Source organism: Lolium rigidum, chromosome 7, assembly GCF_022539505.1.
Source record: "Lolium rigidum isolate FL_2022 chromosome 7, APGP_CSIRO_Lrig_0.1, whole genome shotgun sequence".
Classification (NCBI taxonomy): domain Eukaryota; kingdom Viridiplantae; phylum Streptophyta; class Magnoliopsida; order Poales; family Poaceae; genus Lolium; species Lolium rigidum.
The window spans coordinates 107,120,517-107,138,337 of record NC_061514.1 but is presented as its reverse complement, the minus strand read 5'-3'; the positions used below and the strand labels follow the sequence as shown (position 1 = coordinate 107,138,337).

General features: G+C 42.0%; 1 pseudogene; it reads right to left on the bottom strand.

Moving 5' to 3' along the window:
- The window catches only part of LOC124671806, a 29,927-nt pseudogene extending 12,949 nt beyond the window's left edge, over positions 1-16,978 (bottom strand).
- Positions 16,979-17,821: the final 843 nt, after the last annotated feature.

The window sequence follows — 17,821 nt, the reverse complement described above, 5'->3', positions numbered from 1 at the left end:
CAAAATTTTTGTGCACAGCCGATGCGTAGACATCGACTTAAGAATTCAAAGCCGATGCACGGCCATCGACTCAAGGGATACGACTGTTACAAGCAGAATCCTAATGGAGCAGTCATCGAGTTACGTAGCGAGGCTCTACCGAAGGAGTCCCTCGGTGGAATGGTTGGTGGCTCCGTTAGCAAATCTTCAAGATCGAGCGGCGCTGCGTAAGCATGCGGATCGAGGTTAGGATCATGAGAACAGCCGATGACCATCCAATTGGTCGTGACGTTTCCTCCCGGGGCTTGACCAAGGTGACAACTTCATCAAACATCTTCACTAGAAGCTCGCATCGGTCTGCCGAGGTGATGAACCAATACGAGCGAGCAAGACGCAAGAAGGGAGCTAGGAAGAGTTCAAGGGCCACTACGTTTGAGGCTTCTTAGTTCAAGGGAGGCTGCTGGGTCCTTCCGGAGCCGTCCTAGTGCATTGTCTCCTTGGGTGTAAGCTTTCCGCCTGTTTTGATGAAGAGCTGGAGTGGCTCGAGGGGCAGCTCACCACCGAAGGTTCTGCTCGCTATTGAAAGCCGATTTGGTCGAGAATCGGTCGGCGCCTACACTACAGTTGGGAAGCCGATGATGGCCCATTCGGTTGGTGCACTTTTATCCTCGCCTTGACCAAGGCTCGGGGGGCAGCTCGCCCTCAAGGTTCTTTGCTGCGGGAGCTAGAGCCACCAAATTGAAGAGGGAGCCATCATAATTGATGGGCTTTGGGCCAGTTTGCTGTTGCAAAGAGACACAGCATTGCGAGGCAAGTTGTAGGCGATCAAGATTTTCAGCAATGGTCCTAGAGTTCTCCTGAAGGCATCAATTCTGGAGTCTTGCCGATTAAAGACTAACATTAAGCTCAGGGGACTTGGATTTCCAAGATTTAAGGTTTGCACGATTACGATTTGGTCCTGTTCGACTGGAATTTGAGGATCTGAACTGATCTATCTCGAAATTTATCATAAGAGACCGGTGCGTTGCCATCGGCTCATCGAGCGTTGATCAGGCGAACAATCGGCAAAGTCAATACAAGGGAGAATCGGCTAAATCAATTTGCAAGAAATCGGCAGAGTCAAATTGGGGAAATTTCTTCATTGATAATCAGATTTCTTACATGAAAAGAGCTGATTGCTCTCAAAAGGAAGGCCTAGGGGGATACATTGCCCCTCATACTACTACTGATCCTATTCTAGGGATCCTATTTAGGGGCCATTGCTGCCCTCATCATCGCCGTCGTCGCCGCTATCAGTGCTTCCGGCGGGCTCGTCGTCGCTGCTGCCACGACCACCTGGAGGGCCCTCGTCGTCCTCATCATCCTCGCCAGCGTCGTCTTCGTCGCTGCCGAAGTCACTAAGGTTGCCCGGCCAAGGGCAGAGGCGCTTGGCCGGCGGCTCGTCGGAGGAGGTGCTGTCCTCCTCCTCTTCTTCTTCCTTCACCTCCTCGGAGGAGGTGAAATCGCCCTAGGAGAGGCGGTCGTCGTCACTCTCCTCTGCCGATTCCCCGTATGCAAGGAATCCGAGGTCGCTTTCCCCATCGGTCGAGGACTTGTCGTCCTCCGACCAGACGGAGAAGTCGTGGCTCGACTCTTCCCCGTCGGCAATGGCGCGACGGATGTTGGCCGCGTGGGCCTCTTGCGGGTCCCACTCTGGCGTCGGCTCTCGGAGGGGGGAGGATTGGACAGAAAGGCTTGATGCAGCCGAGGAGGAAGAAGAAGAAGAAGACATGGTGGCAGAGGAGGGCTTTTGGAAGTGCTGATGCGAGGGGATGAAGAGGAGAACTGTTCGATGCGGTTAAACAAAAGGAGATGGAAATTTAATTGTCGAGCAGTTTTCGAGGACATGGTGCCAAAACTGTCAAATCGTGCGGGAGAAGTTGGGAAGGCAAGTCGTCATGATGAGAAAATACTGCGATGGTTCACGCTGCGCCATGACATGACCCCTCGAAGGAAAAACAGATGGTTTTGAAATTATCATTACCAAAACCAGGGGGGCATGTGTTATCACCAGATTTTGGCCAAATCAGGAGATGGGCCGTTGATACGTCCAATTTGCATCACTATTTTGTATCATAATTTGTTGTTATTCATTGATATATTTCATATTGGGACACAATACTTATGTTATTTCATCTATTTTGCATGTTTCATCATTATTGGAGGATCAAGCACCGGAGCCAGGATTCTGCTGGAAAAAGCACCGTCAGAATGCAATATTTCGGAAGATCAACTGTGGAAGGGAATTTCACGAAAATTCCTATTTTTCCAGATGACGGAAGGAGCCAGAAGGGGAAGAAGAGAGGGGCCACTGTGGGCCCAGACCACAGGGCGGCGCGGCCCAAGGCCTGGCCGCGCCACCCTGTGCTCGGGGGCCCCACAGCCCCTTTCGCCTCCTTTTCTTCGCGTACTCCTTTGTCCCGAAAACCTAAGCCACGGAGGGATCCTCACGAAGGGTTACGGCCGCCTCGCGGGGCGGAGAACACCGAGAGAGAAAGAGCTCTCCGGCGGGCAGGAATCCGCCGGGGAAATTCCCTCCCGGAGGGGGAAATCGACGCCATCGCCATCGTCATCGAGCGGGACATCATCTCCATCATCATCATCATCATCTCCACCATCTACACCGCCAACACCTTCTGCTCCTCGTTGGGATCGACATTCTTACTTATCGAAGATACTACGATACACCCCCTATACTTGTGGGTCATCAAGACTATTTTCTGGCGCCGTTGCCGTGGAGTGAAGCGCTATTGGTAAGTGGAATTGGTAAGGAAAACCTTTCTTGTTGTGCTGATTTTATTTACTTTCTTCGCTATAAATCATTATGGAGAGATCTTCTCTTCAATTTCTATTTGGGAAATCTACTACTACGCAACGGTAGTGGATGAAGCGCCAGGTGAGGAAGTAGTACCATATAAAATACCTATGAAAATTATTGAACGTGTTATGGATAACGCTATGAAGGGGATGGAGCTGTCCATCCTGGTGATCATTCATTGTTTTTGCATGAATTATGCGGGTTATTCAAATGTGCGGGTATTTCTATGAATGAAGTTAGGAAGAAACTATTCACTATATCGTTCATGCGGTAAAGCGGCGCCATTGGTATAAATTGCTTGAAGAATGGTGATTCTATTGATTGGGAGGACATTGTGCCTTTATTCTATTCCAAATTTTATCCTCCAGAGTGAAATTCACAAAGATCGGAACCGCATATATAATTTACTGGCCTCATGATGGAGAGAGTATTGCCCAAGCTTGGGGAGATTGAAGTCTTTAATGCTCAAATGCCCCATTCATGAGCTTCCTGGTAATGTTATTATTGATAATTTCTATGCAAGACTTTCTTTTCAAGACAAGACCTTGCTTGGATACTTCTGATACGGATCATTTACACGCAAGAATGAAGAGTTTAAAGAGACCTTCTTGATCGGATCCAAGAAAATACTGAAGGATGGGAGAACGACAAAGATAGAGAATCAGGTATAATTTATGATTATAAATGCATTGAAGCTTTTATGGATATTGATAAATTTCGTAATATGAGTGCTACATATGGTCTTGATTCCCAAGTTGTTGCAAATCTTTATAGAGCTTTTGCCTCTCATTATGAAGCGCCTAAGAAGAATTTTGATAAGTATCATGAGCAGTATAAAGATAAAATTGATTCATCCGTAAACAAATGTGTAGTGATTGAAACTGTTGATAATGTTATTCACTGAAGCTTATATTGAAAAAACTCCTTTCCCCTGCTAAAATGAAGGAGTACTCTGTCATATCTAGTGCGAGTTAATAAAAGTGAAAAGAAACCTAAAGAACACTGAAGAACAAATTAAAATCGAACTGCTTTGTTGCAATAGTTAAAGATCTTGTGATTGAAAATGTGGAAGATGGTCATATTATTTTACGTGAAGATGCTTCTAATATTGTTTCACATCCTAATAAATCCAAACAAGTTAGTGTTCCTATGCTATCTGTTAGAATTGGTGATCATTGCTATTATGGTTTATGTGATATTGGTGCAAGTGTTAGTGCTATTCCTTATGAACTTTACACGGAGATTATGCACGAAATTGGTTCTTGTGAACTTGAAGATATTGATGTGGTTATTCATCGGCTAATAGAGAAACTATTTCTCCAATTGGTATTGTTCGAGATGTGGAAGTTCTATGTGGTAAGATTAAATATCCTGTCGACTTTTTGGTACTTGGTTCTGTTGCTAGTGATCATTGTCCTATCATTTTTGGTAGACCTTTTCTAAATACTTGTGGAGCTATTATAGATTGTAAGAAAGAGAAAATTTTGACTAGATTTCGTTGGTGAACCTTATGAATTTAACTTTTCTAAATTTACCAAAACTCCTTATAAAGCTGACTTGCCTAGTAATGATTTTAAAATGGAGCGGTGTGCATCTATTGTTCTTGTTCCTAATAATCCTTTGCGGCAACATTTGGAGAATAGTGAAAGTGAAGCTTTTAGGAAAGAAAGAGATGAGCTTGAGGAAATTTTTCGTCGCCAACCTATTCTCAAGCATGATTTACGAGTGGAAGATTTGGGTACAACACCGCCACCAAAGGAAGATCCTGTTTTTGATTTAAAGCCTTTACCGATAATCTTAAATATGCTCATATTGATGATAAGAAAATATATCCTGTTATTATTAGTTCTAAGCTTTCGGAAATTGAGGAAGAAAGGTTATTGGAAATATTGAAGAAACACGAGAGCTATTGGCTATACTCTTGATGATTTGAAAGGGATTTCTCCTTCTATTTGCCAACATGCTATTAATATGGAAGAAGACGCAAAGCCTGTTGTTGAACATCAACGTCGTCTAATTCAGAAGATGAAGGAAGTGGTAAGAAACGAGGTATTAAAACTCCTTGAAGCTGGTATTATATATCCTATTCGTCGATAGTAGATGGGTTAGTCCTGTTCATTGTGTTCCTAAGAAAGGAGGAATGAGCTGTTGTGCCTAATGATAATGATGAGCTTATCCCTCAAAGAATAGTTGTAGGTTATAGAATGTGCATTGATTTTCGTAAAGTTAATAAAGTTACTAAGAAAGATCATTACCCTTTACCCTTTATTGATCAAATGTTAGAGAGGTTGTCTAAAAATACTCATTTTTGCTTTCTTGATGGTTATTACGGGTTTTCACAAATTCTTTGTTAAAGCTAAAGATCAAGAGAAAACCACTTTTACTTGTCCTTATGGAACGTATGCTTATAGGCGTATGCCTTTTGGTTTATGTAATGCTCCTGCTACTTTTCAAAGATGCATGTACTGCTATCTTTCATGGTTTTTGCGAAAGTATTGTAGAGGTGTTCATGGATGATTTTTCTGTCTATGGAAATTCTTTTGATAATTGCACTGCGAAATCTCGATAAAGTTTTGCGAGATGTGAAGAAACTAACCTTGTTCTTAATTGGGAGAAATGCCACTTTATGGTTAATGAAGGAATTGTATTGGGACATAAAATTTCCGAGAGAGGTATTGAAGTTGATAGAGCTAAAGTCGAAGCAATTGAGAAGATGCCATATCAGAGGATGTTAAAGGTATTCGTAGTGTTCTTGGTCATGCTTGGGTTTTATAGGAGATTTATTAAAGATTTCTCTAAAATTTCAAAGCCTCTTACTAATCTTCTTCAAAAAGATGTACCTTTTGTTTTTGATGATGATTGTAAGGAAGCTTTTGAAACTCTAAAGAAAGCCTTAACAAGCTGCTCCTATAGTCGAACCTCCTGATTGGAATTTGCCTTTTGAAATTATGTGTGATGCTAGTGATTTTCTTTGTAGGCGTTGTTCTTGGACGGCGGGTAGATAAAAAATTAAATGTTATTCATTATGCTAGTAAGACTCTTGATCTTGCTCAAAGAAATTATGCTACAAGCTGAAAAGGAATTGTTAGGCTGTAGTCTTTGCTTGTGATAAGTTTAGACCCTATATTGTTGATTCGAAAGTTACAATTCATACTGATCATCGTTGCAATTAGATACCTTATGACAAAGAAAGATGCTAAGCCAAGGCTTATTAGATGGGTACTTCGTTGCAAGAATTTGATTTACACATCATAGATAGGAAAGGTGCTTGATAATCCTGTTCTTGATAATTTGTCTAGATTGGAAAATATTGCTTATGATCCTGTTCTCGTTAATGATAGTTTTCCAAATGAACAATTGGCTGTAATAAAGGTGAGCTCGCGAGAGAGCCCTTGGTATGCGAGATTATGCTAACTTTATTGTTTCGAAGTATTTGCCTCCAACCTTTTCGGCTCGACAAAGGAGGAAATTCTTTTATGACTTGAGGCATTATTTTTGGGATGACCCACACTTATATAAAGAAGGAGTGGATGGTATTATGCGAAGATGTGTTCCTGAATATGAACAACAGGAGATATTGAATAAATGTCATGGAAGTGTTTATGGAGGACATCATGCTGGAGATAGAACCGCACAAAAGGTTCTACAATCAGGTTTTTATTGGCCAACACTCTTCAAAGATGCAAGGAAATTTATTCTATCTTGTGATGAATGTCAAAGAGTTGGTAATATCTCCAGACGCAATGAAATGCCTATGAATTATACTCTTGTTATTGAACCATTCGATTGTTGGGGATTCGACTTCATGGGTCCTTTCCCTTCTTCAGACGGTAACACTCATATACTTGTCGTTGTTGATTATGTTACTAAATGGGTAGAAGCTATACCTACAAAAAGTGCTGATGGTGAGACCTCTATAAAAATGCTTGTAGATATTATATTTCCTAGATTTGGAGTACCTAGATATATTATGGTGATGGAGGTTCTCATTTTATTCATGGAGGTTTTAGAAAAACTCTTGCTAAGTATGGTATTAATCATAGAATTGCTTCGCTTATCACCCTCAAACTAGTGGTCAAGTAGAATTATCAAATAGAGAGATTAAAGCTATCTTAGGTAAGACTGTTAATAAATCTAGAAAGAATTGGCCTAGCAAATTGAAAGAAGCACTATGGGCTTATAGAGCTGCTTATAAAAATCCTATGGGAATGTCACCTTATAAAATGGTTTATGGAAAAGCTTGTCATTTACCTTTAGAGCTAGAGCACAAAGCTTATTGGGTCATTAGAGAACTAAATAAAGATCCTAAATTAGCTAGGTAATAAGAGGTTGTTGCAATTAAGTTCTCTAGATGAATGGAGAAATGAAGCTTATGAAAATGCTAAACTCTTTAAAGAAAAAGTTAAGAAGTGGCATGATAGAAGGATCATTAAAAGAGAATTTAATGTTGGAGATCAAGTTCTATTGTATCGGTCTCGTCTCAGATTCTTTGCGGGAAATTACTCTCGAAGTGGGAAGGACCATATGTTGTTGAGGAGGTGTATCGTTCGGGAGCAATTAAAATTAGCTCTCTCCAAGGCAATGCTACCCAAGTGGTGAATGGACAAAGACTCAAGCATTATATCTCGGGTGATTCTTATAATGTTGATGTTGATATTATTCAAGTGGAAACACCGGAGGCCTTCATCAAAGGACAAATTGAGAGTCCGCCAGAACTGGACTTTGAATAGGTAACAGTACAGGTAATAAAAAGTCCGCGTTTACCTTTCCGAACATTATTTCTGCTGTTTTTAGGAAATATGAAAAATTACGGAATCGAAACGGAGTGGAAAAGACACACGAGGGCGTGCCACCATAGGCGGCGCGGGCCCCACCTCGGCCGCGCCGACCTATGGTCCGGCCGCCTCGTTGCCCCTTTCAGACTCGTTTTCGACCTGGAATCTTCCTTTTGTCGTAAAAATATTTTCTATATAATCCCCGGACCCCTGGAGGTCCGTAATATCGTTTTCTCGTCGTGTTTTGTTTCGAGTCTGTTTTACGCAGTTTGTTTTGATCTAGAAGCACCATGGCCTCCAACAACAAAGACAAGGGGCCTTGGAGGAAGAGATGGATGAGAGGATCAACAAGGAGAAGGAGAAGATAGCGTCGGCAAAAGGAGAGTGGGAAACTACGAGGAGTAAGCCAATTTTGGTGGGATCGGTTAATGCTGGGCGCTCTTTTTCTCATAACTTGCGGGGAGCTCTTGCACTGCTGCTGGACCTCGATTCTTTCCCTGGTGTGGAGGAAGCAATACGGGTTGTCGATGAGTTTTGTGATCAATATCGTGCTCTAAGGAGGGAAGTGGAGATACTTCGGGAGGAGAACCGAGCGACTTCGCGGAATGCTTGGAATATTACTCAAATTCCAGCACAAGGCCGTCACCGCCACACTCGGGTAACAATGAGTCTCTTCGGGTTTTGGTGCGGAATTACAAAATTGAGAAGCTGAAGCTGAAGGAGATCCTTATGAGGCGCGAGAAGAATCCATCACCACCATCACCGAAGGAGTAATTCATCATCGGTATTGGCATCCCCTTGGTTTGTTCCAAGCTTGGGGGAGTGCCGCGGTATCACATCACCACCTTTATCTTTTACTATCAAGTAGTGTCATATCATGAGTAGGGAAGTTATTATATAGAATAGTATGCAATGTGGAAGTATCCCTCTTAGTTAGTTATCTATGTATCTAGTTGGTGTGAGTTATCGTTATGGAATATTAATGAGAAGTCTTATCATTTACTTTTTGCACACCTTATTTTAGTTTGCAATCTCTATTATATGATTACTCTTGACATGAGTATGAATATCACTTTGGGAGCATCAAGTAAATCTATTTGGTTTTGGCAAACTTAGCATTGGTCAATAGCAACAACACCACGATGTTTAATTAGAAGAGAAATACACTTAGATACATTACTCTATTATCTCTATGCTTAGTATTACGAGGTTAAAATTGCTTGTGCTTTTGAGAAAGATGCATGATTGTTTCTATCATATGTATATTTGTTTGTTTCCCTCAACCTTTATGCTTGCTATCAAACCTTGCTAGCCAAATACCTGTATCGAGAGGAAATGCTTCTCATACATCCATAACCTTAGACTAAACCTATGCCATTTGTGTCCACCATACCTACCTATTACATGGTATTTTCTGCCATTCCAAGTAAATACTTCATGTGCTACCTTTAAATAATTCAAACTATACTACTCCTTATTTGTGTCAATGTTTAATAGCTCATGAGGAAGTATGTGGTGTTTTATCTTTCAATCTTGTTGGGCAACTTTCACCAATGGACTAGCGGCACATCCGCTTATCCAATAACTTTGCAATAAGAGGCGGCAACGGGATTCCCAGTCCCAAAGTAATTAATCAAAATAGACACTCCTCCATGGTTTGTGATTGTTGGACGGCACCGAAGGATTCGGTTAGCCATGGCTTGAGAAAGCAAAGGTGGGGAGGAGTGTCAACATAATAAAACTAAAATAAAAAGGCACTCCTTCATGGTATGAGATTGTTGGCGGGCACCTGAGGATTCGGTTAGCCATGGTTTGTGAAAGAAAGGTTGGAAGGAGTGCCACCCAAAAATAAAATAAAATGGGAGCCGCTCTTTGAGAGTTTGTACGGCAAGGGGGTTAGAGTGCCGCTACCATTCGTTGACAACAACAAACACCTCTTAAAATCTTACTTTTATTCTCTTTATATGATTTCAAAACTTGAAAAGCTCTAGCACATGATTTAATCCACTGCTTCCCTCTGCGAAGGGCCTATCTTTTACTTTTATGTTGAGTCGGTAAACCTATTCCCTCTATCTCAAGCAAGCAATTGAGTTGTTGTGAACCAATCATTTATGCTATGATTCGGCTAATCATGTCTTTTATACTTTCTTGTTTAGTACCAATTTTATCTGAATGAATATGACTTTGAAGTTATCAATGATTATGAAGAGATTGTCATGCTTAAATATGAAGGCTCAGCTATAAATTCTAATATGAAAGCTTTGCTTAAATGTACAATCCGTTAGTAGTTCTCTGACCAAGAACAAAGTTTGCCATCACCAATTATGATTTCTTATGCACCTTTACTTGTGATTTCTCTTTACTTATTTCGAGATGAGTTATATGAGGAAGTTGTTTACTAGAATGTCTTGTGCAAATGAATATGATGCTTCTTGTCCGTATTTTATTTATCGACTCTTCACTCCATAAACATGTGGTCTTGTTTATCGAGCTCAGTTTCGCTTGGGGACAAGCGAGGTCTAAGCTTGGGGGGAGTTGATACGTCCAATTTGCATCACTATTTTGTATCATAATTTGTTGTTATTCATTGATATATTTCATATTGGGACACAATACTTATGTTATTTCATCTATTTTGCATGTTTCATCATTATTGGAGGATCAAGCACGGAGCCGAGATTCTGTCTGGAAAAAGCACCGTCAGAATGCAATATTTCGGAAGATCAAGTCTGTGGAAGGGAATTTCACGAAAATTCCTATTTTTCCGGATGACGGAAGGAGCCGGAAGGGGAAGAAGAGAGGGGCCACTGTGGGCCCGGACCACGGGGCGGCGCGGCCCAAGGCCGGCCGCGCCACCCGTGCTCGGGGGCCCCACGGCCCCTTTCGCCTCCTTTCTTCGCGTACTCCTTCGTCCCGAAAACCTAAGCCACGGAGGGATCCTCACGAAGGGTTACGACCGCCTGCGCGGGCGGAGAACACCGAGAGAGAAAGAGCTCTCCGGCGGGCGAGGAATCCGCTGGGAAATTCCCTCCCGGAGGGGGAAATCGACGCCATCGCCATCGTCATCGAGCGGGACATCATCTCCATCATCATCATCATCATCTCCACCATCTACACCGCCAACACCTTCTGCTCCTCGTTGGGATCGACATTCTTACTTATCGAAGATACTACGATACACCCCCTATACTTGTGGGTCATCAGCCGTAAGTGAAGATGGGCTTGAAGGACATACACGTGGAGCATCTTCGGAGCGGCCTTGCGCTAAGAGTCTGGGCTAAATTGCCCGTGTATCTGTAATATAGTAGATCGTATCGTGTTTAGAATTAACGGATAGGGTCGGCCCGTGCACGGTTAGGTGCACGCCTCAATTAGAAAGTCCCTTGGACTATAAATATGTATCTAGGGTTATCGGAAAAGGGGGACAATCACGTTCACAACAAACACAAATCAGGCGCATCGCCACCCCTTCCTTCGAGGGTTTCTTCCGGGTAAGCATCATGCTGCCTAGATCGCATCTTGCGATCTAGGCAGTATACGTTTATTCGTCTACCTTGTGCTGCTTGTGCTGAAGCATTGTTGATGGCGAGCAGCACTACTTATCATTAGGTGTTTAGGGGCTTGCATTGATGCTTTCTCGTGCATATCTGCGTGGCAATGCCGTCCCTCGACACCTAGCTGCCCTTACACCTATCTGGGTGTAAGGGCAGCATCTTGCTTGTTCGTTACTTAGTAGATCCGATCTGTTATAGTTGCTCCTTGCTCGCAGGGATTAGTTTAATATCTGCATAGTTAGGCCTTATCTTTGGGGTCGGACGATCCGGTAGTGCGTTAGGTGTTGTTTACCGTTCCTACAAGGGATGTTCCGGGAATTAACGTTATGTTGGTTTTTAGGCCTCTTGTAGGGGTAGTTTGCATCATCTTTCGTATCTGCTAGGCCCGACTACGCGTAGGATGTTCCGGTTATGCGGTGAAAACCCTAAACTGTCGTAGATCGTTTTAGCTTTGTTTTGATCAAGCAGGATCCCCATGTCATTGCAAATCCAACATGAACCATGGGGCGATCGGCTCTTTGAGCCGATCCACGAGGCAACCTGAGAGCCGATAGGGCTCGTATTTAATGTTTACGTGTCTACCATGCGGGAACAATCGAAGCAATCTAACACCTTCCTGATCGGGTCTAGGTCAGGTGGCACGCCCTAGCAACCGCCGGGACGTGGGCTGGAAGACTTGCGGGACGACGCGAGGTGCCAGGGTCCACTAAGCGGCCTTGGGAGCCTCCCGGCTCTTCGTGTTGCTTAACCATTGCCCGCCGGTGGGTTTTGGCAGGTAACAATTTGCTCATTCATTCCTTTGCCTTGCTGGATTTTACCTAGCTAGATAGCCACCCCTCCATTTTGACAAAGGCCGTTTGCATCATTTTGATGTTCATGTTGGGGGTAAAACCTCTATTTGAACAAAAGATAACCACCCTGGTCGATAATTAAAAGTATTTAGTTTCTTTCTGTACATAAGCATGGTATGCTCCGTCTTTCAGGAGGCTTCTTCCACGTTCCACCCCGAGGTATGAATTGTTGAGTAGGCTATGAAATACCTACATAGAGCTACAATCTGATAATGGTTGATCCAGTACATTGCTATTGGTGAGTAGATTATTACAATCTGGTAATGGTTGATCCAGTACATGCTCTTACTTTGTGAATCAACGCACACATTTCCCTTTGAGAACCAGATAGGTAGAATAATGGGAGCGCATGTGTGTTGGTTGGTACCACACAACAACTGAAGTATATAGTTTCCCAAGTGGAATCTCTTATAAAAGAGAATACCACACTGAAGAATGAATCCCACTGTGTAAGGTCTTTTGAGTCGATAAGCTTGATTCAATCTGGTGCAAACTTTGTTCAAAAAGAATATATCTGGTGAAATCTCACCTTTGACTAATTCGATGCTTTGTTGTAAGCACAGATTGGAAATATATACCATATGCTGCAGGTTACTAAGATAATTATAGATTGGTAGTTTGTTCTCAGTAAAGCCCTAGCTTGTTTAAACCAACTATTTTATCTTGATTTCTTCACACATTTTTGTACCAAAATGATACACCAGTGGAGGTACAAGGAAATGCCCAATGAAATAGTATCAACAAATCATGCCTCCTAAACATTGGCCGCTGACGCCCGCCAAAACAAAGGAGGAAGGGGTTCCTGATCGTTCGTGTCCTGTCCGCATCAACCAGCATGGTTGCGGCCGATTCTGGTGCTCTGCTTGCCAGGTTACCGCGTCCACCTGTGGTTCCGTCCCATGCCAATGGTACCTCTAGACCTGGTCTGTTATTTCCTGATTTTTGCGTCGATTTATGGATGGTATTCCTTGTTTTTTTACAACTAATGTGGCATTGATGTGGATGGATTATGCAGTGTGTAGGTCCGGTCGAAATTGATTACGTCCATTCATGGATCAATAGCATGTTGCGATCCCTTGATGAATGATTTGATTGTTAGTAGTTCGTGTTGATGAGCTGACGGATTGTGTAAAGGAAATAAACTTCTTAAGGGCATGTAAGATACATCATGGCTCAGGTTACCGGGGAGTGATAATCATATTATATTGTTTTATATGCATATTTGAGCTAAGAAGAGTATTAAATGGTTTGTGTACGTTATGAATGGGGCATAGCCGATTTCAGATCAGTCATGTACATTTCCAGCAATATTCTTGGACTTCTCAGATCAGATGTCAATGTTTGTCCCCGTCATCTATTGAAATAGCATGTATGTATCCATCATCTTCTGAAATATCATGTGCAGTTAAACTCTGACAAATTTAAACGATATGAGCAAAGAGCGGCGCGGCAAAGCGTGCTAGGTCCTTCTAGTACTATATATAAAGGCCAAAGCCTTTTGCTTGCACGATAGACCTTGAGGTCATTGTTCATGCGTGGATGCATGAACAGCGCTGCGCATGAATAGTGTCCCGAGTTTTTTTCACTTTATTTATTTTTTGTTTTTTCCAGCAACTACTTGAGAACTTTTATAGTAAATTCTCAGTTTTGGTAAAATTTTACAAAATCTTTAAGTTTAGCAGAACAATTCTCGATAATAAATTTTCAGCTTGCATAATTTTTATTAGTGATTAAGGACACATGAAATGACATCTTACTAGCACGGTAACTATAGATGGGTCAGTTTAAGCCAATAAAAGTTCAACATGTAGACGAAATAAAGAGCATTTTTGACCAATTAACCACACCGGGACACACTGATAGTTTTCTAAAATAATTAGTGTTGAACAATACTATTATTTTTTTCCAATTTTTTCAGATGCAAGTCATTAGTTCCAACAATAATTACCCGACCATAATTATCCAACACTAACAGTATTTTGCACCTGTAGTTATTCAACTGTAAGACCAATCTCCTCGCGACACGCCAATAGTTTGCTACAATAATTAGTGTTGAACAATAATTTTATTTTTCCTCAAAAGTTTCCAGACATGAATCATTAGAGGCAAACAATAATTACCCGAATGTAGCTATCCAACACTAACAATATTTTCCACCCGTAGTTATTTAATGGTAATTTTTCAACAACATTTACTTTTTTAACGGTAACTTCTCATCAGCTTACCTCGCAATGTACAATAATTGCCCATTTGAATTATTTTGTCAGAAAATTTTCGGATGAAAATCTGTAACTCCAACAGGAATTACCTGACGTAATTCCAGCTGTAACTCTACAATGATTTGTAAGTTTTTGACGCTATTTTCTCAGCAATACTCGGCACGCTTTGATGATAATATTTTGAAGAAAACATTAAACCTCGGCAGTAATTTTCCACCGGTAATTATTCACCGCTAATTTCCCAACATCTCATAATTTTCCGGTGGTAATTTGTTAGCAGCACTCCCGTACCTCGCTTACCATTAATTTTCCGTTTGTATTTATTTTCCCAGTAACTTTTCCTGATGCAGATCTTTAACTGCAACGGGCGCGGCGTGATGCCGCGTCAACCTTCCTAGTAGGAGACAAAGATTCATAGGAGATGCGGGTCTAGGGACAATCCGATTGGTTAGATAGGGACTTTCTATGAATCGATTTTGCAGTTTATACTACACTCGGGTTTGTACTTAGAAATGGAATGGTTTGACCTAAACAAAGTTTGTCATGTTCTATCTAGTGTTACGAAATGTCTTAATTATTTCTATTACGGATCTTGATTTAAATACACTATTTTATATTGCTGGATGGATGAATAAATCAAGAAAATACAAAATTATGTTACCCCATGCACCTTGTGAGCCTCTCTTGCTGCCATGGGACAATGAGGTTTTATGTCTCGTCCTCCCATGTGTATATGAAAGGAAGATGAGTTCACAAAGCATATGGAAAAACATACGATAATACCATTACGTGATGACAATGCAAGATGTCTAATTTTTATTTTTATTTCAGACGTTCCTTAGACAGTAAGGTGCTAATCAATTATAACTCTTATAAATTGTTATCTTCCGTACTAGCCAAATTCATTGTCTAAAATAAGCCCTACCTTAGATAGTTCGGAAAAATCCAGAAGAAAATTTTGGGATGGAAAACCATCATTGTTGTGCCTTTGATGCTAATGAGTTGACAAGGACTCTTTAGATAGGGCACAATATGCCGAGCTCTCCTTCTATCCGTATGCAATACATATACGCATGGCTTATAAAGCAGGACCCGCCAGAAATATCTTCGCTCCACCCGGTCATTCCCACCTCTAAAAAAGTTAACCCTGAGGTCCGGTTTGGCCCACACCTCGCCATATCTATATCTCTTATAAAGCAAAACCTCATTAGAGGGTCATTTAAGTTGTCTATCTCAACATGCAAGCTATCCACATCATCCATTTTATTAGCCATCCAATTGTCCATGTCATCCCTCACTAACATTCATTAATACTCTACATGCAAGCCACATCATCTATTTTTAAGCCAGCCAATTATCCACATCATTAACTTTTAGCCGCCAACTACATAACCATTTCAAGTTAGTTTTTTTAAGTTAGCCTCTTGACTATTTACGCCAATTGAATCATGCATGTTCCTACAAATAACATTCTATTCCAATCAACTTATATTCTTTTATTTTTTATAAAATAGTTATCGGAGAAATTCCCGCTGCAACGCGCGGGTATCCTTCTAGTTCTCATCTAAAACTACGGCTACGATTGACGCACTTATACAAATCTGCATTGCGTCCCAGGAAACAAGAGTTCCCTTGCTCTATGGATGGACATAGAATGATAGAAGGTATGATTGGTTGAATTAAATCTGGCATGCCGCATTGTCAAAGTTGTCTAGGGGCAAACTTGTACTCCCTCCATTCCACAATTCTTATTGTAACACTGAGGCTGTCTTTGGATTGCAGGAATTTCATAGGAAGATGGTGCTCCAAATTTCAATGAACTGGATTTATATGCCTGAGTTTCATTTGTCTTAGACTCAACTATTTTACTTGTGTTCCATTAAGACGACTATTTTCTAGAGTTTTCCCATGTTTTATAATTTTCTGTTTTGCACAAACCTATCATATTGCTGTATTTTTTCTTATTCATGTGTTAATCAATAATGCGATCCAAAGAGGCCACGAGTTCGGAAACAATCCGAAAATTTTCTTTGACGCGGGAAAAATTGTTTGAGACTTTGCGGGTTTATGATGGGCTGCATCTAAGGCTCTAATAGGCTGTCAGATAGAACGAATTCAGCATCTCGTCTAGCATAACATGTTCTGTTTGCCTGGTGCACGCCCCACGCACTAGCTGCAGCCTGAGGATTCGGAAGAGAACAGAGGCACCGGAATTCAGAAAAACAGCAGGGGCATCGCGTAGTTACCGTGGGGAAGCAGCGGACTCCGAGGCATCGCGGCGGCGGCGTGATCTCGACTACCTTGAACGGGTACTTGTGCTCCTTCTTCTCCCGCTCCAGCTCCCTGTCCGGCCGATCCTTCTTCCTGCACACCACCGACAGACGCGGCTGCAAATCGAACAAAGCAAAGATCAGCAGGAAGGGGGTAATACCCCCGTTCCAAAATATAACTAGCTCACAGCAGCACGCACTGCATGCCGTTTCTGATCGAATCGATGGTGCTATGTGCGTGCACGTACGACCTCCGCTAACCTTGTGGTACACAATGGAGGTGGAAGCGACCATGGCCATGGGGATTGATCTCGCTGCTTTGCTTGCTGCTGCTGATCGAATGCAATCCGCAGAGTTCCTGCGAACGAAGGAGGCGTGGCGCGGAAGGGGCTGGGTGAACGGGCAGAAGAACGTCCACAGATTTTCTTGCTGATGGATGGTGGTTGATTGGTTTGAGGATTCTTCAGCTTCATTCGGGAAGTGTGGACAGAAGCTGCACCACGCGTCTCGACCGGTCCGATCAAGTCGTTGTCAAAGTTAATGATTTTCCCCCTCCCCTGTTCCCATTTTCTGATTTTTTTTTTACAAACACAGACACTCACATACACACGCACACTCTACCCCTATGAACACACACACGCACACTCTACCCCTATGAGCACCTTCGAAAAACTTAGCTGGCGGGGATCTTGAAATTAACGAAGTCACCGCTGGCGCCTCGCTGTCGACGGGAACGTCGCCTCTCACTGAATGAATATTCCGCCTTAATGAGACACACATATATCAAACCTGGGATTTGAACTCTGGTGGGGCTTAATAAGACTTTCCTAAATTTGTTGGGTTAAGATGTTTGAACTTTTGCCCAATCCTAGTAAGCCCTCCTTGGGCATCTATAGTCGCGTCCCGCGTCCGGCAACATCATCGGACTGGGTGTTGGTTGGCATCGGCCCCACTAATCTTGTATTGCGCATCTCTTTCTAGCCACGCTTCTAATACAACTCTCTCTTTTGACCAAATTTTATATTTTTCATATTTAACCATGTTTTGAAGTAGTTTTGCAAAATTTCAACACGCAAATAATTAAAAAATATTTCTACAATAATTAAAATAGAAATAAAATTATTTATATAATTCAAATAAAATAATGTTTGACTAGAGCAAGACTCACGTGGTGTCTCCTTTAATCATCCACGAGTGCTACCAGATCATTTTACATCTCGTGATGAACAATTTGGTCATGGATTTCTTGGTGCATGGCAGGAATATCATCAAACTCCACAGGTAGCTGGAGATCAGCGGTGGCAATAGGACCCTAG